The sequence below is a fragment of the Hemicordylus capensis genome, chromosome 2, assembly GCF_027244095.1.
Source record: "Hemicordylus capensis ecotype Gifberg chromosome 2, rHemCap1.1.pri, whole genome shotgun sequence".
NCBI lineage: Eukaryota > Metazoa > Chordata > Lepidosauria > Squamata > Cordylidae > Hemicordylus > Hemicordylus capensis.
The window spans coordinates 326008394-326025524 of NC_069658.1; the positions used below are offsets into that span (position 1 = coordinate 326008394).

At 46.1% G+C, this 17131-nt stretch overlaps 1 protein-coding gene across 1 annotated transcript in view; it reads left to right on the top strand.

Moving 5' to 3' along the window:
• Positions 1–172: 172 nt before the first annotated feature.
• HYAL3 (hyaluronidase 3) overlaps positions 173–17131 on the top strand; it is a 32005-nt gene continuing 15046 nt past the window's right edge. Inside the window, exon 1 of the mRNA XM_053291153.1 lies at positions 173–288. The gene's annotated coding sequence lies outside the window, so the exon portion shown is untranslated. The remainder of the gene's footprint in view (positions 289–17131) is intronic.

Below are 17131 nucleotides of genomic sequence, written 5' to 3' on the forward strand. Positions count from 1 at the left end.
TTGGACAATTTGAAAATACGGTGCTCACTATTTTGTTACTATTTAGTTGGTTCTAATAAAAATGCTGCAAGAACTTGAAAGTGCAGGAAAAAAACCCTCCACCACAAGCAAAAACCTCCTACACCCTAGGCGGCGCTATGGCCTTCAGGAGAGGAAGCCGGGCCCCTTTCTTTCCTTCTGTCCTCTCTTCAGTACGTGTGAGTGAGCATGAGCAAGTTAGCCTCTGAAGGCACCAGGCAGCTGGGAGAACGGAGCGTGTGGCGGAAGGAGTTTGCAGTTTGCTAACATGTTAGTATCGCTCAGATTCTCTTCCCCCCCCCCCCGGACGCCCTTAAATTCTCTCTGGGTTGGACTTGGCATTGCATGCCTGATGTGCCGGTCTGACGGATTGCAAACGGTACTTTAGATTAAAAACTCCGCCCCAGCAGAAGGCAGGATTCTAAATGCAGCAGCATCCCTTCCCTTCATTCCCTTTGGCGGGTCTCATGGTCGATTTTGGTGTAGGCTCTTCGCCTACACTAAAGAACGGGCAAGGTTGGGCTGAATCCCAGTTGTGGTAGAAAATGCTAGAGGCCGCGTCCATAAAAGGACTTGATCGCGGGAAAGGAGGAGGGACTTCTGCGGATCGTAGCGAGTGCCTGGCCGGGAGGGAAGTGGTCAAGCACCCACGCGATGCTGTATATTCCCCAGCATTTTGCGCACAGAAATGAATAGCGTCGGGAAGGGGTCTGATAATAAGCAACATAATTTCAGCGGCACCTTCTCCTAGGTGAAGGCTTCTCACCGTGAAGCCTCCCCGGTAATGTAGAGCACAGAGAGAAGAAAGGTCACTCACGAGTAACAGAATAAAGTCCCTACAGCCTCTTAGATATACGAGTTCTGGCCTGACAGAGCTGGTGGTTTACTGCCACCTCGTGCCCTTTATTGGGAAGACTCTTTGCTCCTTTCACCAGTGGTTTAAATTAGAGCAAAGATGCTCTGGGTGTTTACTGCAGAAGGCAGTGTGAAATATGGACCACATATGGATGCCTGAGTATATGCATGCTGAGTATCCCAGTAGGTATTGGTGAGATCCAGTTTTGGGTATACTGACTCCCCATCACCCATTGGGCAGGTTCACTTTGTATTGCGGCACAGCAGTATGCTTACACTTCTGTGCTGAGGGTCATGCCGGTCCAGAGGAAGAAGGGCAGCTCACTGTGGAACAGGAGCCACAGAGGTGTGTGGAAGCTTCTCAGAGGGAAGAGTGAAAGCTGGGATGGAATGCAGCAGGACTACTTAAACAGTCTTAAATGGAGTTGCCGAGTGGCTGATATCCCTTAAAAGTTCAAAGGTGATTCCCCCATGGAACTGACATAGAATATTAGATAGTTTTAAAAAGCCTGCTGGTTTCAGATCAGAGTTAAGGCTATCTCATTTTGGCTCAGGCTCAACAAATCAGTAATGATGTATAATCACAAATTGTACTTGCTTCCAACTTGCCCTCCATGCACCCACACTTTTCCTTGGTCTGAGGCCCAGCTCAAGATGGGGAGGATGGAGTGCCTGGCACCAGCAAAGATGCCCCATGGCGCCAATGTGGGTGCATCAAAGGCAAGCACAATTTGTGACACTGCACAACATTATTATTGATCACATGACATGTCTTTTAAGGGTTCAGCCTTAGGTTCCAATTTCCCAGCTTTGTGGAGCCTAAGCCAAAATGAGATAGCCTTAACTCTGGTCTGAAACCAGAAATTACTATCTGATTTTCATGGTTTGTGAAAAGGAAATTTATCATTACAGTGTTGGCAATCCAACACCCTCCCCAATGTCACATTTAGTGTTGATTCTAATGAACACTGTATAATATGATGCAGTGAATTGCACTGTAATTATATTTTATATGTTTCTAAAACAGTTGTAGGATACTCTTCACTATAGTGGAGTCTTACAACAGTGTAGTAGACCCAGTGTGGTGTAGTGATTAGAGTACTGGACTAGGACTGGGAAGACCCAAGTTCAAATCCCCATTCAGCCATTAAACTCACTGGGTAACTTTGGGCTAGTCACTTCTCTCTCAGCCTAATTTACCTCACACAGGGTTGTTATGAGGATAAACATAATAATCATGTTCAGTACTCTGGGCTCCTCTGTTGGAGGAGAGCTGGTCTTGTGATAGCAAGCATGAATCCCTTTGCTATGCAGGGTCCCCCCTGGTTTGCGTTTGAATGGAAGACTGCATGTGAACACTATAAGATATTCCTCTTAGGGGATGGGGCCACTCTGTGTAGAGTATCTGCATGCTTGCAAGCAGAAGGTTCCAAGTTCCCTCCTTGGCATCTCCAAGATAGGCTTGAGAGGGACTCCTACCTGCAACCTTGGAGAAGCCGCTGCCAGTCTGTGTAGACAGTACTGAGCTAGATGGACCAACTCCTGGCAGTGGCCTGCTCCCAGCGGCCGGACTGGCCAGCATCCCTATTTTTGTCCCCGGCGCTAATCCAGCAGCTGCTTGCAAACTCTCGCGAGAACTGCCACACATGGGATTAGCGACAGATATGTTTAAGAGAATTATATATAAAGAAGATAGATGTCTCCCCCTGCTGATGTCACACTACTGGCAAAACTTGTCAGCATTCTGACCTCATTATCCAAAGTCATGCTCTGCATAACTTCGACAGCACTTGCTTCCCACATACTTTAATGGGACAGGAAAACCTTAATAATATTTGAACCTCTGCTTGTAACTTCACCAAACCTAGACAAGCCTGTCAGAGTAAATCAGCTCAATATTCCAAGAAAATTTCTCCAAGATTTGCAAGAAATTTGTGCTACTCTGTTCTAAAGATTTGGTGTGTGTGTGTGGGGGGGGGGTGGTTTGTCAATTTTCATCACTTTTTAACTTGCTGTGGCATCTTTTATTAAAATTCATCACATTTATAGACCTCATCAAGTAGATCACATACACCTAGTTTCAAGTTATCAGCTCAGCAGTTGTCATTTATAAGTAATAAAATTTTGAGGTTTATAATGGAACCATTTTTTGCTGTTCGCCTTAACAAAGGGGGCACAACCATGCCCCTTTAATTTGAGTAGGTACACATAGGATTTGGCAATTGATGTGTCCCTCCCTTCCAATATCTCAAAAAGTGCTTGCTGCTTGAGAGACAGCTAGTGGCTGAACTGGATAACTCTCATCTAGTCCCAGAAACTGTATACATTGGGATAAAGGATAGTTAGGTCCTGTGGCATCCTCCAGAAATGAGTACCAAGGATGGGGGGAGGGGATCATCTGTGCTAATTGATGAGTTACTTATGCTGCCACATCTAAGTATTTTTGGAGTTGCTTCTTCGGAGTGGGGAGAGGAGAGCTGGTCTTGTGGTAGCAAGCATGACTTGTTCCCTTAGCTAAGCAGGGTTGCATATGAATGGGAGACAAAGTGTGAGCACTGTAAGATATTCCTCTCAGGGGATGGCTTCTGCTTGACTAAGTGAAGTTACGTCAGACGTGTTCTTTATTTTTATTATACATAAACAATGCTTCTGGCTTACTTACAAAAGGTACACATTGTTCTGTACCCCATCTTGACAGCTTTCTTGTGTAGGATGAAAAAGAGTGAGGAGAGCTGGTCTTGTGGTAGCAAGCATGACTTGTCCCCTTAGCAAAGCAGGGTCTGCCCTGGTTGCATAGGAATGGGAGACTAGAATTGTGAGCACTGTCAGATATTCCCCTCAGGGGAAGGAGCCGCTCTGGGAAGAGCAGAAGATTTCAAGTTCCTTCTCTGGCTTCTCCAAGATAGGACAAGATTTTTTTTTTTTAAATAGGACAAGATTTTTTTATTGAACCAACAAACTACCAAAGCATACAGTACGTTGCCAAAGCACAATTATATACAATGTGGTTGTTTGTACATGGTATATCTACAAAGATTTACACACAAGGATTTGGAAACCCACAAGGTTATGAAGTATATGCAGGTAGTACTGTAACTCAGGGGTGGGGGATTACAAGGCACATCAGGTAATCGGGGTGTGTGTGTGTGTGTTACGTCCAATGTCCATTTCCATAATTTGTCCCATTGCTGTTTAGAAGAGATACTCTTGTCTTTTTGCACATAACCATACAAACATTTCCAGAAGAGATTTGCTGTCTCATCTGCGTGAACCTCTTGGTCGCGTCTTCCCTCCCTATTCCTATGCAGGATAGGGCTGAGAGAAATTTCTGCCTGCAACCTTGAAGAAGCTGCTGCCAGTCTGTGAAGATAATACTGCGCTAGGTAGACCAATGGTCTGACTCAGTATATGGCAGCTTCCTATGTTCCTAAGTGTTGCTGTGGGAAATGGACCCTGATCACTCATAGTCTTTGCTGCTTAGTAGTGTTCCCATCCCATATCCTGTAATGTACGTGCAGTTAGGACTAGTGACTTTTAATGACACTGCTGTATTCACTTCTTCAGAAAGAGACTTGGAACCCCATCTGCAACTGCATTTTCTGTATATACCTTCATCTATAAGACTGCAATCCTATGCACTGTTCCCTCTACGCTGCGTGGCTGCGCGCATGCACAGCCTTCAGCGCACCCCCACCCCGCTCAGCGATCCCAAAGAGCCGCTCACTTAGCCGCTCACTTGCCCTCTTGCTGCCACCGCGGCTGCTGCTCCCGATCCTTGGCGCTTGCTCCATGGCTGCTGCTCCCGCCCACGCTGCCTTTCCCCATTGCCGCTTGTATTCACACCCTCCACCTTCGCTGCTCTGCTCTGAGCCCTCCCCCCGCACTTCAGTCTGAAGCCCATGTGGCAGTGGCAGCAAACAGGCAATGGGACTCAGAGCTGGAGCCGTTTCCCCTGATCTTGCCCTCCACCTTCGCCTTTCCCCCCACCGCTTGGGCTTTTGTGCTGCAAGATTGGGGGAGTCAGCTCCAGCCTCTGCTCTGAGTCCCGTCACCTGTTTGCTGTTGCTGCTACGTGGGCTTCAGAGCGAAGGTGGAGGGTGGAAATACAGGCGGCAGTGGGGAAGGGTGGCCTGGGGGAGGCGAGCAGCAGCCACGGAGCAAGTGGCAAGAGGGGACTTGGTCGGGATAGGGGGCTTTATCCTGGTGTTTCCGGGTTACTCTTGGCCAGACTGGCACAGTGTCTTCTCTTCCCTTCCAGTTGTGTGTCTCCCCCGCCCCGCCAATTCCCCTTTGCCTCCTTTGCTTCCTCTTCCTTCATATATTGTGTGATAGCCATTAATTCCTCACCCCATCTCGTATAGTTTTGTATCTTTAGTGCTGCAAAAGTTGCCAAATACTGTCGTTTGCACTGTGCTTCCCTCTAATCCAGGGTTTCTTAACCTTGGGCCCCCAGATGTTGTTGGGCTACAACTCCCAGAATCCCTAGCCACAAAGGTCATGTGTGGGGATTCTGGGAGTTGTAGTCCAACAATATCTGGGGACCCAAGGTTAAGAAACCCTGCTCTAATTTGAAGCAGTGTTCCCTCCTGCCAGTTGAAAACTTTATTAAAAAATTTTTAAAAATTACTTTATAATTTATAAAATTTTAAAAATTTTTGCTTTAATTCTTTCCCAGTGTGTGTGTTTGTTTGTGTGAGTTATGTGTGCACACTGCCTTGATACTGCCACCCAGAACAAAACTCTTTCCGTTCACTGATGATAAAAATTAGAGGGAACACTCATCCTATGCACTCTTACTTGGGTGAAAAGTCCCAATGAGAGTTCCTGTACTTCTAATCCTGTGAATAGGATTGGGCTGCACATATGTTTTCATCTGAGTCTAGCAACTATAGGTAGACCCTCATTAATATTAATTGGAGAAAGGTGTGTGTGTGTGTGTGTGTGTGTGTGTGTGTGTGTGTGTAAAAACTATGGGCTGGTTCAGACAAACACCTTCCTCTACATGTGAGGAGGATGGGGCCTTGGCAACAATGTGCCTGTCCCAATATCACTAACAGCATGATCTCTGCGCATCCTTTAATCGCATGTGGGTGTGTTCATCCCTTCTGCACACACCCCTCTATACAAACTTCAAGACCCTGTAGAAGATTGCTTGTAGAGGAGGGTGACTGTCCGAAACAGCCCTAAGTAAATCCTGGTATGGCCTTTAAATAGGCTAAGTACCTGTTTTAAAACGGAATGATATGAGAAACCCTGGTGACTATTCCTCAGCATGCTGCTGTTTATAGGGATGATCTTTAGCCCTACCTTTTCTGTGGCTGAAAACCCTTTAGTGGAGTTTCCTTAGGCAGCGATAATTTTAGCTGAGATTTGTTGACTGTCCCCTCTCTTGGGTCTTGACAGTGGTTTGTGTAGCATGACTCTTGGCCAGGATGACCTGGGGTGGTGGGACACCTTGCTTGCAGAAACCACACTCATCACAGCAGCTGCTGTTAGTGTCTGTTCATCCATGGAAAAGGATGTGGTGTTGGCTGACAGATCCTGAGGTTACTAAAGAGGACCAAACCATTCCTGAGGGGAGCCCAGTCATGTGCAAGGATATGCCATGCAGCCAGCCACCTGGGGCTTTGGACACAGTACTCTTGTAGAGAGCTGTTCTTTCCCTCCACTTTCCAGGGGTCTTGGTAAAGTGCATATGAAACGCTACCCAGCCAAAATAGCATCAGAGTCAAAATGTGTGGAAATGAATAGTTAGTGGTCCAGTATAGAAGTGTAATTGTTCCTTCTTGTTGGATATATGAACCTACCTTTCCTTGAGTTGGTCCACCTCGCTCTATGGTCTGTACTGGCTAGGAGTGGCTTTCCAGAGTTTCACACTGGGTCTTTCACACGATCGCTCCCACTGAGCTATAGCCCATCCCATCTTACTGTGCCTGCCTGTGTGTGTGGTAGCTTTGTGGTCACACCAGGGTATTCCAGTGCATGACAGAGATGAAACAAGAGGAGGTGTGCTCAGATATCTTGTCTGTTGAAGGGATACAACATGTGGACTGCTGCCCTTCCCACTTCTCCTTAGTACAGTGCTGGATCCCAGTGAGTAAGATGCAGGGATACAGGTGTAGGGATCTTTTCCAAGGGATGGTGAGTATGTGATAAAGTCCTTGCAGGTGGTGATGTAGAATGAAAATGTCCCCTTGTGCAAAATGCACCATCCAGCAGAATGGCTCAGCCCCATTGACAGCAATGAAAAATGGACTTCTTTAACTGACTTAATCCCCTTCACATTCAATGGGGCATAGCCATGAATCACTTTTGCTGGGATGTGCCTCCTGTGTTTTCCACCTGGCAGTGAGTAAATAGCAATCACAGCTCTTCAAATCTCTTTTTGTGTGAATGTTTTTGGTGTCCCCAACAGGAATATGAGTCTGTCTTCCCGAAGCCAGGTTCTGGAAGGGAACAGAGCCTACTTGATATTTTTAATTCCAGAGCAGGAAGAGCTGTAGCTGGGTACATAGTGCTGGTAGGAAACACACTCCCTAATCACTGGAGATCAGACGATCCACCTGCTCTCCAGTTTCCATGAGACTTGACCTTTTGCCAGGAAATGTTTGTTGGGAGCAGGTGTGTCCCCAAACTACCTGTGGCAGGGCAGGTTTTTCCGCTCCATGTGCCACACTGTGTGTTGACACTGGTAGACAGTACAGGCTCAGGCAGCCACAGAAGAACAGGCCTCTGTGCTTGGAGACCTTGTAAACAGCAGCCTTCCTGTGTATCTTCATGACAACCTCCTGCATCTGCCCAGTGGAGTCTCTTTCCACTCTGTCGGTGCTCTGGTTCCGTTTAGAGCCCTAGCAATGCAGGCACCATTTGGCTGTGTAGACCCCTCCAATCATGACTTCCATACTGCTATTGCATATATGTTAATGCAGTTGGTGTGTATGTGTGACAACTTGGGAGTATGCCTCCACATTAGACAGCAGGGGGTCCGCACTAGTAAACACGAGGTAGGAGCAAGAGGGAATAGGAGCTGTACATTAACTCAGCAGCTCCACGTACTCTGGGCCTTTGGTCAAGACAGGCTTCATTTTAATAGATGAGTGGATTGCAGTGAGCCAGGGGCGTAACTACTATTAGGCAAGGGGAGGCAGCTGCCTGGGGGCTCCCACGCCTCAAGGGCCCCCCCAGAGGCAAGTCACATGACTTGTCGTGTGTGTATGTGTGTGTCAGCGAGGGGCCCATTTTAAAATTTTGTCTCTGGGCCCACTCCAGCCTTGTTACGCCCCTGCAGTGAGCGATGAGTAATAAAGTTTGTATGTGTTTACTGTATGACTGCCCTGGAGATTGAAGTCTTGGGGAGGAGCTAGAACACAGAAAGCAGTAAGTCTGGTTCACCTGCTGTGCTCGCCCTACTTCTTGGGGTGTTCCATCCTTGGTAACCCTGAGGCTTGGCCTCTTTGCTGATAAAAGGATCTGTTATTGTCAGTGTGGCTGGTAGTTTACCAGCGACTGGACTTTTAGAACCTAAACCAGCCTCCTCCCCACCCCTTCCCCAATGAATTAGGCTTTTCTATGTTTTCACCTCCCCTTGGATTTGTAAGCAGTAGTGGTTGAAGGCATCCCTTTGAGAATCCCATGGAGCCTGTCTGCTGCTTTTCCTTATTTGGAGGGGAGAAGGGTGCCAGCCTTTGCCTGGTGTTAGGGCTGGGCTGTTTAACACCAATTTACCTTTCAGGGGAAGGCTTTCCCTCCCATGTTCAAATAAACTTGCAATTCACCCGTTAAAAGAAGACACGGACTGCAGGAGCATGTGCAGTTTCCTGTCATGATTTTGTGCAAGCAGCTGGGAGGTTTCTCTTGAGCCCCACTTGCAAGCAGAAGCTCTGAAAGAAGGAAGCCGTACTGCTAGCAGCTCCTCTTCACAGCAGCAGGTACCTGGTGTGTCTGTTTTCCACGGGTGGTCTCCTAGAGGATCCTGCACAGGAGGTGGATGTGTTCTCTGCCTGCTGGACACCCTTGGGGGCCAGGGTTATTATATAAGTGATGTAGTTTTGCCTCTGGCGTGTGTGGTTTGTTCTGAGAGGAAAGGGTCAACATGGAGCAACAAGGCAGCGTTAAGATGGATGGGGATGTGAACCTGTGGTGTGGTGAGACTGTGCCAGTGCTGTTCTAGTGGCTGAAATGAGACTTTCCTGTCCTTTGTGAAATCTGTGGAGTGTTCTTTGTTTTTTAGCATGAGGAGCAAGGAATTCCAGTTCCCACTGATAAAAATGGAAGGGTGGAGAGTGCCAGAGGTGTCTTCTGCCCGACAGCAGGGTAGTTGGAAGTAAAACGGCAGGAGTATGTGACATTTTGTATGGTGTCTTCTGGGGGTTGTTTTGATCACATTGCTTGGTTGTGATTAGGATCCCAGGAGTGTGAGATCTTGCATAGCAGGCCAAGTGCCACTGATTTTGGGTCTGGGAGGGATAGTTAAATGTTGTGAGAAAAACTGTTTGGATTTAGAACTTGTGAGTTTGTTTCATGATTTGTAATTCCATGATTAAATAGGGCTATCAGTCTACAGTTCTATTTCTGAATAGGGCTTTGTTTTCTTAATGGTCTTAATCCCTATCAGAATTAGGGATGTGCATGGAACTGGTTCGGAGTGGGGGGTGTCTAACTTTAAGAGTAGGGGAGGGTGCACTTACCCTTCCTGCCGCTTTCCCCGTGCCAGCGTCCGTTTTATTCCAAGCCCATCGGAGCGGCAGCATACCTCCCTGACGCCCTGTTGCCCTCGTTGTCTGGATATGACCGGAAGTCTCCGATGCTCCTGCGTGCGCAGGTGTGTTGGAGACTTCCGGACAACAGGAGCAACAGGGCAGCAGGGAGGTACGCTGGAATAAAATGGACGCCAGCACGGAGAAAGCAGCAGGAGGAGTAAGTGCACCTTCCCCCGCTCTTAAAGCAGCACCCTCGCTGCCTTCGAGCCTTCCCGCTGCAGTTCTGTGCACATCCCTCGTTAGAATGCTTTCCAAAGAAGTTGAGTGATGAGACAGCGGTCACTTGCGTGTGGTTCCTTCCTTTTATCATTTTCTCTCCAAGGGAGTATTGTGTTGTGCTTACAAGGCAGAATATGAGATTTAGGGCACAATTCACTGTGCACTCATCTAGCATTCAGTTTAGTGGGATATGTACCCTTTGTGTGTATTTTGGGTTGAGTGATGGCAGCCATCCTCCAAAAGCATTTTCACACACGAGGCTTACATTTGTGATACAAATACAAAACCTATGCTGGCAAAAATCTAAAATTCAGTTTCTTTTCTGCATTCTGTCTTGCTTTGACAACATTCACATAAATAGCTCAAAAGTGAGCTTAAAGGTGCTTTTTTTTTTGGTGCCTCATCTAATAATCTAAGAGAGCTGCTGCAGTGGTTAAGAGAATGAGCTGTGAATTGGGAAGCCCTCCCTTCTAATCTTGCCTGAACCATGCACTCATTAGGTAGCTTTAGGCCAGCTGTTAATCTCTTGATTTGCAACATGGGGAAAAGTACACTGGTCTGCTTTAGAAGGCGATTGTAAGGGTTCCTGCAACTATCCATATGTGTCTCTGGTGTGCGTGATTGGTGTTGTGAATGTTAGTGGTAAATAGCTAGTGTTTTTGAAATAAGATCAAATTACTTTTGTGAGGGCTGGAATGATTCCTGGTGGGAATTCATTCCACAGCTGGCTTGAGCAGACTGCTAGTACAGCCTTGCTTCTGAAAAGATGTACATGGATTATTTTCTATGCAACTTTTGTTCTGGGAAGTAGTGCTTGCCAGTTGCAGTCTGAGCTGCCAAAGGGAACATCAGTGGTGCTGTGCTGTTGCTAGCCCTTACTGAGAAAACTCCTTTGCATTAATGTTAATTCCACAAACATGTGGCTTTTTCAGAAGTGTCACCAGCAGTTAATAAGGGGAATTGGTCTAGATGTGCACAGGGTGTGCTGAAAGGTTGTGTGCTGAATGGGCTAGATCACCTCAAAGAGTGACGGTACCATTTGCTATTCCGGGGGGGAAATAAAAACAGGCTTGAGCATAACAGGGGCTTCCTCTAGACATGTGCAGATGCAGTTCAAAACTCACAACTCAGTGCTGTGCCAACAGAATGATGCTGGGACCGGACCACACCCCTACAGCTGGCATAACTATTGTCCCTACTGTGAGAAATTTCTCAACCCATCAAGCACTTTTTGGAGAAGTGGTCTGCCCCTGTTTCATGGCCTGACTGCCCAATACTGTTTCACAAGCTGTCCATTGCAACTGCACGAAGGGAAACGTGGAGGGCAGCAAGAGGAGGAATGTCTTTGTCATCTCTTGGGTCCTTCCACATCTTCCAGCGTGGCTTCCATTTGGCCCTGTCTCCTCCACTTGGAAAGAGGCTGTCGTATGTAGAGTCTTGCCACAGGGTGGTGGGGGAATCAGACTGAGGAAGAGATGGAGTCAAGCAAGAAAAGGGTGGCCATCCTCCCCCCACCCCATTTTACCCCAAGTCATTCCAAACATTATGGAGAGAAGTTTCCATGGTGACTGGAACTTCTCAGGGGATAGGAGGAAGGAGTGAGAGCTAGCCTTTCTTCATGTGTGTGTGTCTCATGCGGCTGCTACCCCACCCTGCCTGCCCACCACAATTCCCAAAAGTGTTTTAGTTAGTACTGAGGGGGTGGGTATTGGCTAGATCTGCTAGCCGGCACTTTGGGAACTGTCAGAGCCTTCAGTTCAAAGCACCCCCTTCTAGCAAAACCAACCAGGATACTAAGATGTGATTACTGCAATGTGTGAATGCATCTTGTGGTCATTCCTGAAACCATTTATGGCTCATTTGTGAGACGTTGAACTGGTTATGAGGATGTTTCCACACATCACCTGCTTGCAGTTTGCCATGTCATGGATAAACGCACTTCTGGGAGACATTTGGAGGAAGTGGCAAGTTGTAATCTCCTGGAGACATGTGGAAACACTCCCACAGCCGGTTCACCACACCTCCCAATGAGACAGAAATGGTCAGGTAAGTTGGCCTACAGAGGCAATTGGAACATAGGAAACTGCCATCTACTGAGTCAGACCATTGGTCTCTCTAGCTCAGTATTGTCTTCACAGACTGGCAGTGGCTTCTCCAAAGTTGCAGGCAGGAATCTCTTTCAGCCCTGTCTTGGGCAAGCCAGGGAGGGAACTTGAAACCTTCTGCTCTTCCCAGAGTGGCTTCATCCCCTGAGGGGAATATCTTACAGTGCTCACACGTCAAGTCTCCCATTCCTATGCAACCAGGGCAGACCCTGCTTAGCTATGGGGACAAGTCATGCTTGCTACCACAAGACCAGCTCTCTTCTTGCAGAAGTGGCAAAGAAGGACTAGCTCTTGCTGTTCATGAGCAAGAGGCTGCTGTTTTCTACAGGGTGCTCCCTTTCACAGCTCTAAAATGCTCTTGGTTGATTAGTGCACATTCCAGCCAAAAATCTGATGAGTATAGGCAGGCCCAAAGGACACACCTTGCAAGCTGTTTAGCTGACGTCTTTTGTGAAGGGGAGGAAGTACAAAGTTATAAATGGGCCATCAACTTGGCTGCTGAGGCACATCAAGGTATCCTAAATTTAAGTCACTAAAAGAAAGCTGACTTGGGCCAGGTCTATTGCAAGAAGGCAAAGGAAGCAAGCTATTTATTTTATGTATTTCTACTCCACCTCACCTTTTTGAGGAAGCTTACACACAGTATAACACAACCTTAAACGATTGATAAACTGATGATAACCACACAAAAAACCCCAACACATTTAAAAACAGAAGAGCAGCAGTACAGTCCTAAAACCACTAAAACATCAGGAGATAAAATACCCCAAACTGTAAAAGCATTCTAAGACTGCAGCAGGTAAAAGCAACAGTAAACAAAACCAAGAGACCCGGGCAAAGAAAAACATGTTGACCTGGTGGCTGAAACTCAAAACAAGGGATACCAGGCATTTTGTATATGTAGCAGGGTACATCTGTAGAGAGGGTGTTCCAACGATGGGGAGCCAATGCCACAGACGTCCCATCTCCAGTCACCAGCTTCCTAATCTCAGCCGGTCTCCAGGGGAGGTCTTTTCCAGGTAATCTAGGAGCATGGACAGATTTGTCCAAGCTTCATTTGGGGGTTAATCTAGACTGGATTGCTTTTAAAGTTCTCCCTATATTTCTCCTAAATTCTCCCTGCAGGTGAAACTCAGAAAATTAGAATATTACATGGAACCAAGAAGACAAGGATTGAAGAATAGAACAATATCGGACCTCTGAAAAGTATAAGCATGCATATGTATTCAGTACTTGGTTTGGGCCTCTTTTGCAGCAATTACTGCCTCAATGCGGCGTGGCATGGATGCTATCAGCCTGTGGCACTGATGAGGTATTATGGAAGACCAGGATGCTTCATTAGCAGCCTTCAGCTCTTCTGCATTGTTTGGTCTCATGTCTCTCATCCTTCTCTTGGCAATGCCCCATAGATTTTCTATGGGGTCAGGTCAGGCGAGTTTGCTGGCCAATCAAGCACAGTACACTGTGTATACTTTTCAGAGGTCCAATATTGTTCTATTCTTCAATCCTTGTCTTCTTGGTTCCATGTAATATTCTAATTTTCTGAGATTGTGGATTTGGGGTTTTCATGAGCTGTACGCCATGATCATCACAATTATAACAAATTAAGGCTTGACTTATCTCACTTTGCATGTAATGCGTCTGTCTCATATATCAGTTTCACCTTTTAATTTGCATTACTGAAATTAATGGACTTTTGCACGATATTCTAATTTTCCAAGTTTCACCTGTATGTTACAGCTGCATTGTCCAGGAATCTTCCTGGCTGTAGTCATACAATGGAGTATAGAAGATATAACCCTGATTGCAAAATCCAGTAACTTTATGTAGAATTTGAATATTCTGGCTTTTCTTTCTTTTTTTAAACAACCTTTCCAACTGTCATGGTTGTGGATTAAACTGTGGAACAGTTGTGTGTGTTTTTTTTAACTTAAAGGTTTAGAAACCATTAGCGTCTGGGTAGATGTGGGATGAGCCATCTTCAGACAGGTCCTGTTCACATCATAAACTGATGAAGTAAAGTCCTTCTGTTGGGATTACTCAGAAGGGTATGCCTTACTTTTGTACAGATTAGTCACATCCTGACCAATTAGTCATCACATGGTAGTTCAAAGTTGGTTAGCAAGGAGGTTAAAAATGCCACTGGTCTGGGAATTTCAACCGGCCGATAGTCTACGTGATTCTTACCGTAGACAGTATAGACTACATTTATGTTGGATGTGCCCAATCTTGCACTGAGGCTTGATAAAACTTAGTTGTTGGAGGAGGGAGGGAACAAGTGGAATGATTCCACAATCGTTCAAAAAGCACTGTGTGCTTTTGCAGTTAAATGGATTTCCACTTAGGGCTCCCTGCTGATGCTTTGGACTGATTATGGAGGATGTTGTAGCTCCTCCCATTTGGGACTAATCCAGGCAGGTTAAGGAGATTTCCCTGTGATGTCACTGAGAGGGTGAGCACTCTTGGAATTGATTGTGCATGCAAGCACACTTCATTGTGTTTGTGTTTTCAGGAGTGTGCAAAGCTCAAAGCAAAGCTCTCTGTGTCACTTGTAAAGTTTTGCCACCTGAGTCTCCTGGTAGTGAGAAGAATGGGCTCCGTTTCAGAGATGCTCACAGTGGTCCCCCTTCACAAGAGGCCCGATCTCCTGGAGGCCTGTGCTGACCTTATCAATGAAGAGTGGAAAAGGAGCAGGACTTCCCGCATGCACTCCCTGCAAAGGTCTACCGACAACTTTCCCATGTGCCTAGTGCTGCTTAGAACACAGAGGACTGTGGAAGAAACGACCGAAGGGAAGGTGGCCAAGACCCAATGCCAGCTCCTGGGGCATGCCAGGTTGTCCCGTGTGGTTGGCCAGCCTAAGAGTTTGTTTGTGGAGACGGTGGTGGTTGCTAAGGCCTTCCGTGGCAAGGGTTATGGCAGGAAGCTGATGGAAGCCGTTGAGGGTTACGCCATGTCCCGTGGTTACAAGCGCCTGCATCTCACCACCCATGACAAGCAGCAGTTCTATGCTCACCTGGGCTATACCTTGTCTAAGCCTGTTCAATGTGCAGGATTCATGAGTTCCCTTGTACCTATGGAGTTTTTGGAGATCTTCTCTCCTGCTCAGCATGTTGGGGAACTCTCTAAAGGCCCAGGGAAGCACAATCCAAGTGTACCTTACAGCAGCAGTTCTGGAGCATACCTCCCTCCAATACCATCTTCTGCACCCTCTTTATCCACCTCTGTTTGTTTGGTAACTCCTCCTCCTCCTCCTCCTCCTCCTCCTCCACCTATTCCACTGTTTCCTGCTTGCTTTGATAACTCAGTGGCTGTTGCCATTTCTTCCCCTCGCCATTTGTCAGCTTCTTCATCTTCCCACAGTTCCTCTCTCCAGCCCATTAATGCAGTTGTTCACTCTTCTCCATCACCTTCCTTGCCTCTCTCTGCTGATTGCTTTAGTGCCACAAGCCTTCCACCTCCTCCACCTCCTCCCCCTTCTCCAGGGCCTCAATCAATGCCCCTTTTGCCTGACCAACCAAATGCCTGTAAACCTGCCTCTTCCAGCCTATCAGGGAACAACACTCAGGAACAGATGTTTCTAGAAACACCATATCGTGACTTGAAAGGACAACCCATATTCTGGATGGAAAAGGACATCTAACCTTTTCATCACGTGCCAGTGTGATGAAGCTGAAATGGTAATTAAAGGGAAAAAGATGCTCAAGAAGAAAAGCCTGGATTTGGATTCTGTGAAGTGGGATAAGGAAGGCACCTGTTTTAAACTAGTAAGCCAACAGACCTGATCTTCCACAGGACTATCTTTGTCAAATTCTTCATCAGAGAAGAGCCTGTTTTGATGCCATAAAAATATCAAGATGCTAAGACAAAGACCTATATATTTTGAATACATTTAAAACCCACCACCTGTGACTTTCCATTGTATTTTCAGTGGTTGTTGCCATAGCTGATTGGATGGATTAGCCTGAGTTGTGTTTCACAAATGATTTTGCTTATATCTCATTTCATGTTACAAATAAACACATCTGAAAGGTCTGGACCGTCCTCTCTAACTCTGCAGTGGACAGACACACACACTATAGATCATGGTATGGATTCAGGTGCATTAAGAGAGAGGTCATTGCAATAAAACTACATTGGCTTCCTCTTTGTTAGAAGCAACCAATAAGTAGAACCAAGAGGAAAATACATGGTTTAGTGGGATAATGGCAGAGCAAGCCTCTTCTCCATAAATGTATCCAATTTTGACTTGAAATCACTATCATTCTTTGTCCCTAGGCCTGTTTTAAGAAACTGATGTTCCAGAATTGTTCCTGTGATAGACACTCTCTTCTGCTAATCAACTTATATCTATATCCTAAACATCAGGTTCGAGACTTGATTTCGACCAGATACCATAACTGGAATGGGCATAATGAGGATCTAGTCCAGGCTGCTCAACTTTGGCTCTCCTGCAGATGTTGGCCTACAGTTCCCATAATCCCTGCCTATTGACCACTGTGGCTAGGGATTATGGAAGTTGTAGTTCAAAAACAGCAGGGGGGCCTAAGTTGAGCAGGCCTGATCTAGTCTCATGAAAGTGTCTCTGACCATGTGTAGTATGATTCTTCTTACCCCTGAGTAACTATAGTGAATCCCCACTATCTGGAATTATGGGATAAGCAAGAAGAAGTTTTATGTTGCCTAAAAGGCTAATATATGTATTGTGGCATTCATTTTTGGAGACTAAAAGTCAAAGAATGTGGCTTCTAGAAAAGCTGAGCCACAGAGTGTTCTTGTTATTTTAAAGAAACATCACTAGTCAATCTGTAGCCATTTGTTGTTGTGAGGAAGGAGGAGGAGATGAAAGGCAAGAATTAATAAATCACAGAGAGATCTGTTCCAGGGTCTGGTCTGAAGGCACATGACACAGTCACCTTGCTGAAGCTAAACCAGTCTGCGTCTGGGAAATGCTTGGGTGGGATACACATACATTGCTTTGAATTGGGTGGAAGAAAAATGAAATAAACAAATCTGTGTACAGCCACAAAATCATAACATAAAACATATTCTTCAACCTAATGTGACATACTTTATGGAACTTCTACTGTGTATAATTGTCACTGTATTTACAATTTCAAAACTTGTACATTCTCTTAAGAAAAGAACACCTAAGTCAATTCAAAAGTTCCCCTT